We start from the raw sequence: 17,992 nt of genomic DNA, 5'->3' as shown, positions 1-17,992 counted from the left end.
CTAATCTTTTGTAAATATGGATGTTTTTTGTTCAATAAAAAGGGCTCCAAGCCCGAACTTGAAATTAACAAAAAAAAGTTGATTTTAGGATATTTTCTTCATTAACATATTCTATAGCTGCACGTTGGAAAACCAAAATTATATTTATGTTTAAATAGGATACTTATAGTCAAAACAATATTGTAAAAGGTTTTAGAATTTCTATTTAAAGTAAATTTTGCACTATTATAAATAGAGTTGCTACGGGGTATTTGGACAAACCCATCGTACCTTCTGATCATAGACACGCCAATGGCCTCAAACCCTAAAAAGTACTTTTCGGATGATATCATAATTAATATTCTCACAATACTTCATGTGAAATCACTTGTAAGGTTCAAATGTGTTTGCAAATCATCGTGTTTGTTGATTGAAGATATTAAATTTATCAAGCAGCACTATAATTGTCAAAAATACTTTATGGCTTCTGCCAGACACAAGGTGAACCAATGGAATTTCTACCACTACACTATGGAAATCCCCCGACTTGATTCTAGTAGTACCACGTCTCTTCTAGAGTCTCCAATTCTAGTTGGTCAATTACCAATGGTCCCTAACATAAAATATTTCTCCTCTAATGGGATACTACTTATAACATATGTTCATGAAATGATTGTTATGTGGAACCCAGCCACTAGAGAATCAAGAAGAATCCCTTGTCCAATTCAGGGGAAGGGGGAATAAATGCCGATCAGTTATATTTGTAATTTTTGCTACTTTCCTTGTATTGATCACTATTAAATATTTAGATTAGAACCAAGAGTTGTTGATGGTGACATGTAGATTGATATATTTTCAATAAAAGGTAACACTTGGAAATCAATTGGCCCGTTTGCTCTAATTTATTATTTCGTCAATGGGAGCGTTGTTATGGCGGATGGGGCGGTTTATATGATAAGGCGGGAAAATTAACTTAATGGTGGTGTTAGAGTTTGTTACTCGAATTTTGTTGATCCGGTCCTAAAAAGTTCACGGTGCGACCCATGTTTGTATTTTTTTGTGGGGTCTGTGGTGGTAATATAAAGATAGGGCCTAGGATCTATTTGTACGCACGTATTATATAAGTGCGTTTAGTGGGCTATTTCGGGTAGTTTTACATACACACAATTGAGACTATCGTCTCTACCTTGTATTCCTCTTCTTCATAGTGAATTTCCTCAGCCTCTGCCCGTAGTTTTTCTCATCAAAGGGTTTCATGTAATTCTGTGTGTTTTTCTTATTTTTTTTCTTGTGGTATTGCTTATTATGTCCAATTATAACAAACTAGTATCATAGATATTGTTTTCTCGCAAATGACAGCCATGAAGTATGATATTTCGCTATTGGACCGCAATACCAAATTTTCGTTATGGCAGGTTAAGATGTGGGCGGTGCTTGCACAGATAGATTTGGATGATACTTTATTAGGGTTTGATAAGATGTCCTCATCATGGACAGATGAGGATAAATGGTGTAAGGATCAAAAGGCTTTATCTCAGATTCGCCTTCATTTATCCAATCAGATTCTACAGAATATTTTGAAGGAGACTATTGCTATTGTGTTGTGTTGAACTAGAATCATTATGTATGAAAAGCAGCTCAAATAGTAAGTTGCAAATCAAAAAATGACTTTATTCTCATCGCATGTCCGCGGGTGTGTCTTTGGAGGATCACCTATCTGTCTTTAAAGAAATTATCTCTGATTTAGAGACTTTGGACGTTAAGTATGATGAGAAAGATCTAAGGTTGATTTTGTTGTGTTCATTGCCTGCATCATACTCAAACTTTAGGAATATAATTTTAAATAGTCATGATACCCTAACCCTAGAAGAAGTCTATGATGCATTGTTCTCTAAAGAGAAAATGAAGCATCTTATGAATGTGTCGGTGACTCAAAAAGATGGTCTCATTGTTCGAGAAAGGACACATGAGAGGAACTCTGGTGGTGAAGATAGGAATAGGTCAAAATCCTGAAACATAAACAAAACCTGTAATTACTGCAAGAAGAAGGGTCATATTAAATTTGAGTGTTATAAGTTACAGAATAAAAATAAGGGGAAAGCTGAAAACCAGAAAGGAAAACAACCAGAGAAGTCCGGTGAAGCCAGTTTTGTTGAAGGCAGTGGTAGTGATGGAGAACTCTTGGTAGTTTCTGATGGTAACTCCAAAACCTATGAGGATTGGATTCTTGATTCAGCTTGCACGCTTTATATGTGTCGCAATCGGGATTGGTTTACAACATATGAAATGGTCTCTAAAGGTACTGTGTTGATGGAAAATAATACACCCTGTAAGATAGCTGGTATTAGAATAATCAGGATCAAGATATTTGATGGGGTTGTCAGAACACTTGGTGATATGCGATATGTCCTAGACCTGAAGAGAAATCTTATTTCCTTGGATACCCTTGATTCGAACGAATATAAGTACACTGGTGAAGGTGGAGTGCTAAAGGTTTCCAAAGGTGCTCTTATTGTAATGAAGGGATAGAGAAAGACTGCTAATTTGTATCTCTTGCAAGGCTCTACAGTTACAGGAGATGCAGCTATTTTTACTTTCGCTCTATCAGATAATGATGTTGCTAAACTTTGGCATATGCGTCTGGGTCATATGAGTGAAAATAAAATGGCTGAACTAAGTAGGAGAGTACTTCTTGATGACCAGAGTATTACCAAATTGGATATCTGTGAGCACTAAGTTTTTAGGAAGTAGAAGAGAGTCAAATTCACTAAAGGCATCCACTCAACTAAATACACACTTGATTATATTCTTTCTGATCTCTGGGGTCCTTCTAGAGTACCTTCTAATGGAGGTGCTAATTATATGTTAACTATTATTGATGACTATTCCAGAAAAGTTTGGGTGTTCTTCCTGAAGTATAAAAATGATTTGTTGCCTACTTTCAAGGAGTGGAAGACTATGATTTAAAAACAAATAGGGAAGCAAGTAAAATTCCTTCCGACTGATAATGGTTTAGAGTTCTATTCTAATGAATTTAATGTTCTGTGCAAGATAGAAGGAATCATGAGTCACTAAACAGGTTGACATACTCTGCAGCAGAATGGTGTGGCTGAATGAATGGATAAGCCTCTAATGGAGAAGGTGCATTATATGCTCTTTAATGCTGGTTTACCCAAGTGTTTTTGGCCAAAAGCTGCTTCCACAACTTGTCTTCTTATTAAACACTCTCCTTCAGTCGCGATTGACAAAAAGACTCCATAAGAGGTATGGTCTGGTACTCCTTCCAGTTACTCTTATTTGATGATGTTTGGATGTCCTGCTTATGCTCATGTTGATAATGGTAAGTTGGAACCTAGACCTATTAAGTGTTTATTTATGGGTTATATGTCTGGTGTTAAAGGATATAAACTTTGGTGTCCAGAAAATAGAAAAGTTATAATTAGCAGGGATGTTGTGTTCGATGAAACTGCCATGCTTCTTGCTTTCTCCTTTAAAGAATCTAGTGCTTCACCCTCAGATGAGCCTAGTGACATAAATCAACAAAAGTCAAGCACTCGCGTTGAATTGCAGATTGGAGCAGAGTCTACACTAGTGTCTACTTCTTAGTCTAGCATGGAGATACAAAGTGGTACTATTTCTTCTTCACTACAAGTGGTGACATAATATTCTATTGCTAAAGAAAGACCTAGAAGAGATATTAGACCTGCTTAGAAGTATGGTGAAACTGAATTGATTACTTATGTATTGAATGTAGCAGAAGGTATTGATTTCATTGAAAAACCTTCATCTTACTAAGAGGCAGTTAATTGTGATAAGTTTGGCAGATGGATGATTGCTATATAGGATGTGGTGGAATCACTTAATAAGAATGACACATAGGATTTGGTGAGATTGCCTAAAGATAAGAAAGTTGTCTGTTGCAAGTGGGTATTTGAAAAGAAAGAAGAAATATCGGGAGTTGAAGATGCTAGGTACAAAGCAAGACTAGTTGCTAAAGGTTACAGTCAGGTTCCAGGTGTTGACTTCACAGATGTGTTTTCTCCAATTGTAAAGCATAGTTCGATTTGAGCCTTGCTTAGTGTTGTGGCCATGCAGAATCTTGATCTTGAGCAGTTGGATGTCAAAATTGCATTCTTACATAGAGAACTTGAGGAGGACATCTATATGCAACAACCAGAGGGTTTTGTAGTCTCGGGAAAGGAGGACTATGTATGCTTGCTGAAAAAGTTACTTTATGGCTTAAAATAATCGCCCAAATAGTGGTATAAGAGGTTTGACTCTTTTATGACTTCTCATATGTTTAGGAGTAGTAGTTATAATAGTTGTGTCTATTTCAAGGAGGTAAGTGATAGTTCATTTGTGTACCTTCTCTTATATGTTGATGATGTGTTGATAGCTGCAAAGGATATTATAATGCCCCAAAAATGGGTCCCAAGACGTCACGCGGTGCTCAAGACTACGAGTAGCCTTAAGCTAACCCTATAAGCCATCTACTAAATCTAAAACTCATAATAGGAAAGTATAAATATATAATCAAACTAAAATATGGAATTTTGTATGAGCTAAGCTGAAAATATTCAAATATAATATCTAAAATACGAAACTCAGAGTCTGATCAATCAATACTGGAAATATGGATCATAGCTAGCAGCCTGACAAGCCTCTACTACTAATGCTAGAGAGTCACTAGGATAAACCCCCAGCTGACTCGAAATTTCTAAAAATACTGAATCATCTATAATAATAAGCTAAAAAATTGAATGACTAAGTCCCCAAACTATGAGGACTTAGCAACTATCGGGATATAGATGGACATGCTCGAAATCACTCATGCTGCTGAAACTGAGCACCTGAACCTACATTATCAGATAATGTAGTACATAGATGTATATGTGGATCAGTACTTATGGATTGTACTGAGTATATAGGGGTAAATGGACAAGTAAATCAATATCTCAATATCGTTATAAATTGTAAAAGAATGCATGCTAAATGTAGAGGACTCGCATAAGCTGGAAAATCCAAAAACTGAAAGTCATAATCATGAATAGCAAAACATGTTGCATAGATCTAGTGAGTCATAACATTTAGTTTCTAAAAGTTGTACTTGTATTCTGTCTTTAAATCATGCTGTCTAAGAGTAGAAAAGACTCACTTTTATATTTGTAATCTAAAATGTGAAACCTCATAGCTGATGTCACATGTAAAGCAATATCTGAATAAATTTGTGAGCTTTCACACTTAGTTTTATAAAAGTTGTTCCATTATTCTTTACTCTTTTCTGTAAGCTGTAGGAAAATACTTTAAAAAAACTATTCTAAAAATCTTTACTGTTAGGGAGGTTCTTCTAACCGACATCCACTATGTGAGCTATCATAATGTCCAACATCTAGTTCCCTTATGGGAAAACCTCACGTTGGGGAGAGGTACTATACTTTTACCAAGGAGTATAACCTAATCTAAGTGATCACATCTATATTTGTCATCCATATAGAAACGGGAATAATCTGATAAATCTAAATCCTACATTGATTCATAGTTCTGGGCTGACAACATACCCAACTCGGTGCTAAATACTACTTACTTTAATATGTATGCTCATTCTGTAGGAAATCCACTTTGAAAAACTACTATAAGGGTTTACAATGAGAACCTCAGGTAAATTTGTTTACGGTAAATTGTAGATAAATCTGTAAAGTGGATTTCATATCTAAGCTGTGATCAAAAGATCAAATCTTTGTTCAAAATTTGAATATAACAAATCATGGGATGCTTAAAAGCATAATCTTTTTAAATAACAACATTCAAACTAGGGCTTAATAACCCATGCATCAAATTAATGTCAAAACATCATAATGTTCATGTTTTATAATGAGAATAATGATAATTTAATTTGAAATCTAGAAATTTATATCATATGCATGAAAATACAAAAATAAACATACAATTCAATATCTAAATCATTTGCAATCTCATAATCTTGCAAATAGCAATATTGGGTATGAACCATAATTTGAATCTCATGTAAATTTATAGAAAAATCAACTTCAAAACTGGTTTTGGGAATAAAGATGAAATGATTATCCTTGTTGAAAGCCCCACACACCTTAATTGATGCAATTGATGAGAACACTCAATTTTGGATTCCTATTTGTGCTCTTGAAGATGGATTCTTGATTATCTTGAGTTGGTAACCTTGAATTTTGAGTTTTCTTAGAGAAAGAATGGTGGAATTTGGATTTCTTGGGAATTAAATTTTTGAAGCTCTAGGGTTTCCTTGAGAGAAATTTAATGAATAATAGGCTTAAAATAGGTTCAATCTTATGTTTTCACGAATTGGGCCGTGGAAAAAGACTAGATTTGCCTTTTAAAATCAACTTCGGAAATTGGAAATCCAGACTTTTCCTCCCACCATGACGCGCCGCTATTGCGGTGGCTTATTGAAAAAAGGATAATTGCCATTTTGGCCTTTAGCGCGACGCGGTGGAATCGCGTTGCATCACTGGAAAAGGGACGAGTGCCATTTTGGCCTTTGGCATGACACGGCATAATCGCTTTACGCCACTGGAAAAGTAGGAGTGCCATTTTACACTTCACCGTGATGCGGTGTCTGTCCAATCAAGAATTTTGACGCGATACGGGCATATCGAGGTGAGTTATTGGAATGGGACGAATGGGAACTGGAGCTTCATCGCGATGCAGGCTAATCGCGAGGCTTCACCAAAATCAGACAATTGAAATTTTGTCCTTCACCACGACGTGGTGCCTGTCGAAATACCCTACTGTTTTCACTAAAATCATCATAACTTCTCACCGAGCATCGAATTAAGGCAAAATTAGTATCGTTGAAAAACTGAGCTAATTATCTACACAGTGGTGGGTCTAGAACTTGAAAATTCTACATGTATCAAAATTTTTTCATTTTCAAATCTAACTCTTGACATTCTAGGAGCGAAACTGAGTTAGAAAAAGTACGGGGTATTATATTATCTTCCCCTTGAGAATATTTGTCCTCGAATGAGACTAGTTAAACTGAAGATTCTGAGGAACTGAGGCTATATATGCTGGCATGCACAACTGAAAAAAGTGCATGAATGAATCTACAACATACTAAGCGACTGAACTAATCTGAGAGTGCATGAATTTACATGAAGATAACTATATAGATGAATCAGAGAATGGAAAAGAACTGAATTAAAGAAGACTATTACCTTTGGCTGAATTTGAGTTCATGGAGAAAAGGCGACGATACTTGGTACACATGTCTGCTTCTGCTTCCCAAGTAGCACCCTCAACAGACTAATTTCGCCATAGAACTTTGACCAAGGGAACTTCTTTGTTCCTTAGTCTACAAATCTGATGATCAAGAATCTATACTGGAACTTCTTTGTATGAGAGGCTATTCTGAATATCTGTACTTTATAGAGGGACTATAACAACTGAATCATCTACGTACTTCTTCAATAAAGACACATAGAACACTAGATGAACTGATGATAAGTCTGCGGGTAGCTTAAGCTCATATACTACCTTCCCAGCATGACTCAAAATCTGGTAGAGGCCTACATATCGGGGACTAAGCTTCCCCTTTTTGCCAAATCTCTTCACCCCTTTCATGGGTGAAATCTTTAAATACACAAGCTCATCTACTTCAAACTCAAGATCTCTTATTCTTACGTCTGCATAAGATTTCTGATGACTCTGAGCTACTTTCAATCTCTCTTGAATCAACTAAACTTTCTCCATGGCTTCAAACACCATATCTAGCCCAATTAAAGTGGCCTCACCTATTTCGAACCAACTGACGAGTGATCTATATCCATATTCACCTCTTTTGACTTCCAGGTGGGGATACCAAACTCCTGTAATGTGCCACCAGGTCTCTAGTGCTCTACCTTAACCTGTTGGGGTCTCAAACTTAGTGTCCTTGGCTCAAACTAAATGATAGATACACCCTTTTGAGATCAACTTTCTAACTTTAAGGTAGGATATGAAATGACTCTTGGGAGACACTGAATTACTTTCCCACTCAAAGACTGGCTCATTTAAAAACTAAAACTTCACCACTCGGGTGCGACAATCTATGGATGCATAACAAAAATAGAGCTAATCCATACCAAGAATAAGGTCAAAGTCGACCATATCTAACTCTATTAAATCTTCTAACATGATTTTATGTAGGACAGTGATAGGATACTTTCTATAGATCTATTTGGCAACAACTGACTAACCCACTAAAGTAGATACTAAGAAGGGCTCAGGGATCTTTTCAAGATCTATTTTAAAATTTACTGCAACTAGTGGGGTCACATAAGAGAAATTTGACCCGGGGTCTAACAACACATAAACATCAAGACGAAAGACACGAAGCATACTAGTAACAACATATGGTAAATCCTCTTACTCCTAATGGGATGGTAAAGCATAAAACTGATTCTGGCACTAACCGTCACCGGCACCGGATGATGCACTCTAAGGAGGGACTAAATTACCTGGAGGGACTAGTGTGCTAGTAGCCTGAGTCTGGGGACGAACATCCCTATTTTCTTGCTTAGCATGCAACTCTATTTGATTCCATGTCCCAACTTACCACAACCATAATGACCTTTTTGTCCCAACAAGTACTCACCAGGATGATTCTTACCACATTTAGCACATGGAGGATAATTGGGTTTTCCACTCATACTATTCTGAGATATGGACATAGAAGTCTTACCCCACTGCTCCTGTCTAGCTCTGGGAGTAGAAGCACTGGTTGAAGATGGCATTGGCATAGATGAACAATTCTGAAACTGTGAATGATTTCTCCCTCCATACTTTGTCTGGCCATACTCAAATTGCCCGATTCTAGACTTCTTATTTCCTCTCTCTCTTCTCTTCAACTTTTCTGCCTCAATTTGCTAGGAATGCATTATCAACCTAGCAAGATCCATTTCCCCAATAAGCATGGTAGTTATACACTCCTTGACTACCAAATCTGAAGTGAGACTGCCGCCTGATGGTTGCCCTGAACATTAGCATTCACAGCATAAGCCAACACCTGAAAGGCAACCACAAATTAGACATGGGATACATTTTCATTCAAAGGGTCAGCAGGCTGGGGTGGCTGGTTATCATTTATGTGGGTATTAGCTTAGTGAAGAGGCATATTCAGCTGTCACATAAGAGCATGAGTTAAAAGAAGATAGATATGTTGTAAGCATGATAGATCATGAAAAAATGAGATAATTTCCTAAAAACATCTCGTAGAATCTTGCTCATAAATGTGGTGCGCTTCACACCCATGATCAAGACTCTATGTAACGCGGCTTGTCTGACTCCCTAGGACTTTTATAACCTTAGGCTTTGATACCAAGTTTGCAATGCCCTGAAAATGGGTCTAGAGATGTCACACGGTGCTCAAGACTACGAGTAGTCTTAAGATAACCCTATAAGCCATCTACTAAATCCGAAGCTCATAATAGGGAAGTATAGGTATATAATAAAACTAAAATACGGAATTCTGCATGAGCTAAGCTAAAAATATCTAAAAATAATACCTATAAGCCATCTACCAATGTTTATGTATGCGCATCAATTTTATGTAAATGTTTTCCTGTTATGTATGTTATTAACCAGTATATGTATATTTTTGCCTTACTGGATAGTTTATGCATGGCCTGTTTTTGGTAATTAGCTATTATAAGCCTGAGTGTAAAGTAGAATGTTTGTATGTATTTGCTATATGCCTGTCTTATTTTATGTATGTAGATGTTTCTTGATATGTATGTGCACAGGCTAATGAATACCTTCTTTTGTATATATCAGTCTGATACATATACGCACTAACAGTTTATAAATACCTCTGCCTGCATGTTACTTATATTAATTCCATAATTATGTATGCTCTTTGTGACTCATAATACTTAGTGTAAACATACAAATATGTTCATAGTATAAACCAACATAATGTATCATTTTTGTATTTCATTTTTGTAGCATATTGATGTGATATTCTATCACCTGTGCAATAAATTAAAATTAAGGATTGATCAAGAATAGAGATTCACAATAACAAAATACTTTTCAAGAGCTATATTAAGAAGATCTATCATAGATATTATCCTGATGATTCAGACATGGTAGTTTCTACTCAGCAAGATTATGCTCAATCTGTTGTTGTGGCCTAGAATGAAGAGGCAATAACAAACATATTCAAGGGATTTTACAGTCCAGCAGGGTTATAATGGCACCTAGTTAATGAGGTGTATGTTCCTGTCAAATGCCATCAAAAGTTTCACTGGGTATTAGCTGTTATTGCTCTAAAATATAGACGCATATGTGTCTATGAATCACAGTCCAATCTAAAATATATGGACTTATCGCCCGAGATTCACAAGTTGGTAGTGATTCTGCCAACATACTTTTCTGACAATAAATTTTTTGAAGAAACCTCACGTACAGATTGACCAAATCTTGATGCATATAGGGATAAAATAAGTCAAAGGACACAGTTAGTGAATCAACACCCATTTGAGGTTGAGTATATGTAAAACATTACGCAACAAGAATGTGACAGCTTGTAAGTAATCCTTATATAATTTTATATGAACTATTATTTACGATGTGTTATGTGAAATAATGTCATAATTCCTTCATTGTCTGACTTTTTTAATCTTGTCAGCATATTGAACTTGTGTTAAAGCTCTCTCCATGCTTTACATCCATTCTTTTGATTAGAACAATTTTGATGCTAAAAGCAATTCTTTCTTGATTGTATTTCACATTATTTTAATGAATGACCATCAATTTTTTTTATAATCATACATTGCACATATAAATTTGTAAATTTGCCTGAACTATACAGATCTGATTCTTGTTTTCACAAGATATGTAGGCAACCCCCATTTAGGTTCGGTCCCATTTTTTTGAAAAAATAATAAAATTTTGACTTGGTTGATAACAATTCATTTAGGAATGTGCATGAGAAAGAACAAATTGGTATGATTAAAAGGACCAACTTTATGATAAACCACAGGTTCTTTTGGTACCTTTTATCACACCTAAGTAACACTTGAAAATTCTCTTGCATACATTTAAGACAAAAACTAAGTCAACTTCATTGTTTCATATGCGTTGTGTGGTGAGCTTTAATTTAATCACTTCATTACATTATTGATCTAGAACTTGACCTAAGTGTCTTTTGAGGAGAAATCCTGAGTTACACTTGGTTTAGGAAAGGATCGTAGGCCTTTTTTGACCTGATTGTGCCTTTCACCACCCACTAAATGACATTAATCCCTAGCATTCCCTTTTTTAGCCTAAAACCTTTTCTTTGGACAACTGCATTTGAGCCTATAAGTGCTTACACGCACTATCCCTCTCTTGGCCTCACTTCTTTAAGCACACTAAATACGTGCAAATTACGGACGAAGATTCAAGATCAAAGATGCAAAATGCAAAGGATATGTTGTCCAGATGAACAAAAATGAAAAAATGACTTCAGAAGGAGGAAAAACCCCCACAAATGAAAAAAAAGGAAAAATATATATAAATTTTTTTGAAAAAAGGGGGAACAACTCTAACATAAGATTCCAAAGAAGTCGAAGCAAACACAAAACAAAGGAAAATGCAACACAAATAAGAAGATCACGCGTCAAAACGCAACAAACGCCGAAAGTACAAATGCAGTGTAATGCACATTGAGGGATTATTCACTTTCATCCAAATATCATCCTACCAGTCCCCAAGCCTACATTACAAACCGATAGCAAGTCCTACGAGATCCTATTCCAAGTGTTCTCACATTAGTGAATACTTACATGAATATCAAGCCTATGGTATCACAATTGCATGGATTGAATTTCTTTCTGAGTGTGAGTGTATTTCTCTAGATATCCCCAAACTTAAAAAGAAAATTACTCAAATATGTTTGAAATGAGATTATTTTTACTCAAATATGTGCAAAATGAGACTTTCTTTCTGAAGAGGGCACTTGAAGCATGAGGATAGGCATAGCTCGAAATATTTTTTTGAAGCAAGATAAAAAATATTATCGATACTTAGGCGTGTTTGAGGTACCCCTTGAAACTCTAGGAGTTACCCTGAAGTCTATCTCAGATAGATGGGAAAGAGATAAGGAAATTCTTATGCACACTACTAATTATTGGTACCAACTAAAGTCAAGATACAGTTGTGTTTTCTTCATCTTTCTGCACTTTTTATCAAGTAAATGCAAAGTTCTTTCTTTCTTTTTTTCAAGATGCGCACTTTCAAATACAGACATTTTTTTTTACATTTAATTCAAGTTGCTCACTTTCACATACATGCATTTTTACTTTTTATTAAAGACACCCAGTTTTGAAATACAGACATTTGACTTTTTCTTTCAAGCATATACCTTTAAATATCAGTATTTTATTTTTCAATTAAACGCCCATTTATGAGTATTTTTTTAATATAGCCCTGCCAATCGAGAGGCTATTACATTTGTTCTTCCAATCTAGAGTCTTTTACATTTCAATAGCCCCACCAATCGACAAGCTATTAGATTTAGTCACCTCACTAGTTTAGGGCCTCAGTCTTCGTTGATAATCGATGATAATAATAAACATCAATCTCCATAAATAATTAGAGATGTCATGCATCAGTCTTCGAAAACAATTGGATACGTTGTGCATTTTTAAAGCTCCTTTTAAACAAGACGATGTCAACATAAATAATACACTGGGCAAATTTTGAGAGTAGTGAAAGTTGAAGTCTCTTATTAGTCATCCATCGTATCAAGGTCAATCGTTGGCTCAGAGCAAATATTAGAAGTTGATGAAGAAGTTAAGGATCTAATGGACGATGAAGTTGAAAGTAAAGCCCCAATTTTGGATGGAGAGACATTATAATACCCTGTATAATCCTAGCTTAGTTTAACTCTCAGTATACGAGTATTTCTATATAAATTTTTTAGAATACTCTGAATTTTTCAGTTTAGAGCATACCATTGCGTAGAAAATTCATCCAACTTTCCAACGATAAAACATTCACCCAAATACGATAACCGGATGAGAAAATATATTAATTTTGTAAAACACTGTGCCACCTGGTGCAGCACCACATCACGGAAACCATACAAATGGTAATTGTTATTTTCCAGTGAGCCAACACGATAAGCCCGCATCGTGGAGCAGTGCCAGTTCCCAATTGGCATCTTTCCAGTGAAGCTTCGTGAAAGTGTCACATCATGCCAGGGACCAATTTTAAAATTGTCAAATTCCAGTGAGGCTCCACGATGGTGCTGCATCGCGCCAAGAGCCAATTTTCCAGTCATCCCTTTTTGTACAGTTCCAGCCAGAATCAAGTGGCTCACCACGATGCCACAGCGTTGCGGTGAAGCCTGAAATTGGGATTTTCAGTGGTGAATCTTAACTTCTTTCCTGGGGTAATTTAGTGTTTTTCCATGATCCAAATCATTTTTAAACACATAATTAGCCCATAATTAACCTAGTTATGTCATTATTCACCCAATTTTCCCCCAAATTAAATTATTCTCTCTCAAAAGGGCAAAACCCTAGCTTCAAGAATCAAGAACAAATCTTGAGAAATCCTCCAAGAACCTTCAAGAATTAATCTTCTCAGGTATGTTAGGTGTTCATCTATGGGTTCCTTTCACCCATAGAGTCCATGAATTCTTTTTTAAAACTACAAGCTTATTGATTCATGATTTACATGCTTGAAATTGGATTTTATTCATGTTCATGACATTAATTAAGTTTCAATCCATGATTAAATTGTAGATTCTATAAAATTGAAATAGCATGTATCTTGAATTTTGTAAGTCCATGTTATAACCCTTGAATTAGAAAGTTTAGGTGTTGTAGTTAAAATGTTTATTTGTTGTCCATGATTATATGCATTAAGTTGTGCTCCCCAAGTGTTTGATGGAATGTCTATGTGAAATAAATGGTGAAATCATGACCTGCTAGCATATGTACAAGTTTATGCCCTACAAGTGTTTGATAAAATGTCTCTATGAATGAATTATGAACAAGTGAAAAGTGTTATGCTTTCTCAAGATCATGCTATGCTTTACTTTTTATGCTATCGAGTCTTGAGGGTATTCAATACCCCAAAATCTAGTTGTTTACCTAGAGCTACAGTAGTTACATAATAGTCTCAGTCCGGTCACGAAAACCTAGTACTTAGTTAGTTAACATAACTCAGTAAACTCAGTCAGTTACAACACTCAGTAAAACTTAGTATCATTCCAGTTTAGTTTAGTATAATAATCAGTGTCATTCAGATGGGAGTAGGATTAAATATCGAGTGGACCCAAGGATGGGGGTCACCTGCTAGTAGAGGGTATGATCCTTAGAAGCAGTCCTTGCATTCCAGAACAATGTAGCCAGCGTAGGTTGAGACATCAAGCTACCAGTTGAGGGTTGATGAGGTGTTTTAACCTACCAGTTGAGGGTATCGTAATTCTCATTCAGGACACCTGCTAGATGAGGGTGACTCTTCAGTTGTCTTTACCTGTGACATGGTATTGTCACCCTTCTAATTGGGGTTACAGGTTAGACCCAGTTATCTTATTTGAGGCATATCGGTTAGATGACTACCTCCCACAGTTTCAGTTTCAGTCTCAGTATAAAACTCAGTTCAGTTTTATAGAATCAGGACTATCAGACACAGTCAATCAGTATCGGTAATTTAATTATTAGTAATCTCAAATATCAATTACTTAATTATCAGAACTCATTACTCAACTTCAGAAAAGCTCAGATATAATATACACGTATATGCACAATATTGCATACTCGGTATTTTTACAGTAGTTCTAGTTAACCATGTACTCTTATTCAGTTACTTTATATCATTCAGTCAGTTACTGTTTATGCATATGAAACCTTACATTCAGCCCTATCTCATCTAGCATACCAGTACATTTCACGCACTGATGCATACTCTTTTTTAAACTATGATGTCTCATATCATGGTTCGGACGCTCAAGATCCTGACCGTGTATAAATAGATTCAGTTAGCAGCATCAGATTCAGTAATGAGTCCTCATCTAACGAGGATATGTTTTTATTTTAGTATTTCAGCAGTTTCAGTATTTCATAGTCGAAGTTAGTTGGGGGCATGTCCTATCAACTCCACTTTCAAATAGTTCAGTTAAAGGCTTTTCAGGATAGACTAGTTCATACAGTATTTCAGATGTTTTATCAGATATCATTACAGTTGTTATTCTTTATCAGTATTCAGATTGTGAAACTTTTGGCATTTTAGCCAATTTTCCATATTATTACAGTATTATTATCCAGTGTTCATAACAGGTACCGATCATAGGTTAGCTTGTAGTCCTTTGGGGTCATAAGCACCGTGTGGCATCCAACATCCAAACTTGGGGCATTACAAACTTAGTATCAGAGCCTAAGGTTCAATAGAGTCCTAGGGAGTCTGAATGTCGTGTCTAGTAGAGTGTTGTGCATGTATGTATAGTGCACCATACTTATGGACAAGAGGTTATGAGATGTTTTAGGAAAAGTTTCCCTTCTTTCAGTATTCATGTCGTGCGAATGAGCATGAGCTTAAGACAAGCTCTTAGTTTAATTCTTTTCTTATTTCCATTTACAGAACATGCCTTCCAAAAAGAACAACAGAAGAGGAATAAGAAACCAGTCATCACCTCAGCCCGTTCAGGTAGATCCCCTGGATGAGTATGTGTCCCACACAAAATTCAGAGCTGCATTTACTACTTTAGCCAATTTTGTACAACTCAGAATAAACGGCCAGCTGCTATCCAGGCCAACCCAGTGGCAAATACTGCTGTAGTCAGGATTTGGGGCTTCACCCAAATGAATCCTCCCATATTCTAAGGATCTAAGTCAGAAAAGGATCCACAGGAGTTCCCCGATCAGGTTTAGAAAGTCACAGATATCATTGGAGCGACTTCTAGTGAGAGTGTTGAGTTAGTTGCCTATCAGCTACAAGATGTAGCTCATACGTGGTTCAAGCAGTGGAAGGTAGACAGGGGTACAAATGTAGAGCCCATAGGGTGGGAAGAGTTTGCTACTATTTTTCTAGATAGATTCTTTCCCTTAGAGCTGAGAGAAGCTAAGGTGTTAGAGTTCACCAATCTCAGGCAAGGAAACATAAGCGTGAAAGAGAATTCTCTCAAGTTTACTTAGTTAGCCTGGTATGCTCCCCATATAGTAGCAGCTAGTGGGTCCAGAATGAGTAAGTTTTTGTCTGGGGTGTTAGAGAGTATGGTCAAATAGTACAGAACAATGTTATTAATTAAGGAGATAGTCATATCCAGGTTTATGGTCCATGATCAGTAGATAGAAAAGGATAAGAATAAGGAGAGAGAGGGAGGGAGGACAAGAGAGCTAGAACAGGTAGCTTCAATTTTACTCAGCCTAAGTCAGAAGGTGATAACCATTTCTAATTTCATCCAAAATATTCAGTTACAACTCCATCCTCAACCAATGCTCTAGTCCCTAAGTTCAAAAATAGTAACAAATATAGAGCGCTAGGCTCAAATCTCAAGGTAGTGTCATCAGTGCTTGAACAAATTCTCTTTGTCAGAAATATAGCAAAAACCACCAGAGTATCTGCAGGACTGGCAGTAATGTTTATTTCGAGTGTGGCAAGCCAAGCCACCAAATCAAAGATTATCCTTAGTCAGGTTCTCAACGTTAGTACAATTATCCTTCAGCTCAGTCCAGTTGCCTGAATCAGCAGGGTACCGCTTCTATTGACACTAATGGGCAACGACCAAATAGGCTTTACGCATTCAGTTTAGACAAGATCAAGAAAATTTTCTTGATGTGGTCACTGGTACATTATAATCTTCCATTTATATGTTTATGCCTTATTAGATCCAAGAGCTTCTCTATCCTTTATAACTCCTTGTATACCAGTTAACTTTAAGGTCAGACTATAAATCTTAATAATACTTTTCTCAGTCTCTACCTCAGTGGGTCAGTTTATCATAGCTTGACGGGTATACAAGAACTGTCCTATTATGATATCTCAAAAAGTCAATTCAGCAGACTTAGTAGAATTAGAGATGACGAATTTCAACATCATTATCGGCATGGATTAGCTCTATTCATGCTATGGCTCAGTTGATTGTAGAAATAGAATAGTTTATTTTTTGTTTCCAAATGAACTAGTCCTTGAATAGAGGGGTGGTACTCCAACGCTTAAGGGTCAGTTGATTTTATACCTTAGAGCGAGAAAAATGATATCCAAGGGATGTGTCTATCATCTTGTACGAGTCACAGACTCTAGTTTAGAGACTCCTAGTCTTGAGTCAGTTCAAGTAGTAAATGAATTCTAAGATGTGTTTCCTGAAGATCTTCCTGGATTTCCTCCCAAAAGGGAAATTGACTTTGGAATAGACCTTCTTCTAGATACTCAGCCCATATATATTCCGCCATATTGAATGACACCAGTTAAATTTAGAGAGTTAAAAGAACAGTTAATGGACATTTTAAACAAGGGGTTCATCAGACCCAGTGTTTCCCCGTGGGGTACACCAGTTCTATTAGTGCGTAAGAAAGAAAGTTCCCTTAGAATGCATATAGCCTATCATCAGTTGAACAAAGGGTACCAGTTACTCTTCTAAGATAGACCTCAGGTCAGGCTATCATCAGCTCAGAGTCAGGGAATGTGACATTCCAAAAATAGCTTTTCGAACCCAGTATAGTCACTTCAAGTTTCTAGTCATGTCTTTTAGTCTTACAAATGCCCCAACGACTTTCATAGACTTAATGAATCACGTGTTCAAGTAGTACTTGGATATGTTTGTCATAGTCTTCATTGATGACATTCTTGTTTACTTTCGTACCAAAAATGATCATGCAGACCATATTAGAATTATACTTCAGACTCTCAGAGCCCATTAGTTGTTTGCCAAATTTAGTAAGTACAAATTTTGGCTAAGTTCAGTAGCATTTCTTGGTCATACTGTGTCTGGTGATAGCATTAGAGTTGATCCTCAAAAGACTAAAGTAGTGAAAAACTGGCCTAAACC

Source organism: Capsicum annuum, chromosome 9, assembly GCF_002878395.1.
Source record: "Capsicum annuum cultivar UCD-10X-F1 chromosome 9, UCD10Xv1.1, whole genome shotgun sequence".
NCBI lineage: Eukaryota > Viridiplantae > Streptophyta > Magnoliopsida > Solanales > Solanaceae > Capsicum > Capsicum annuum.
Note: the sequence above shows the minus strand (reverse complement) of the source record.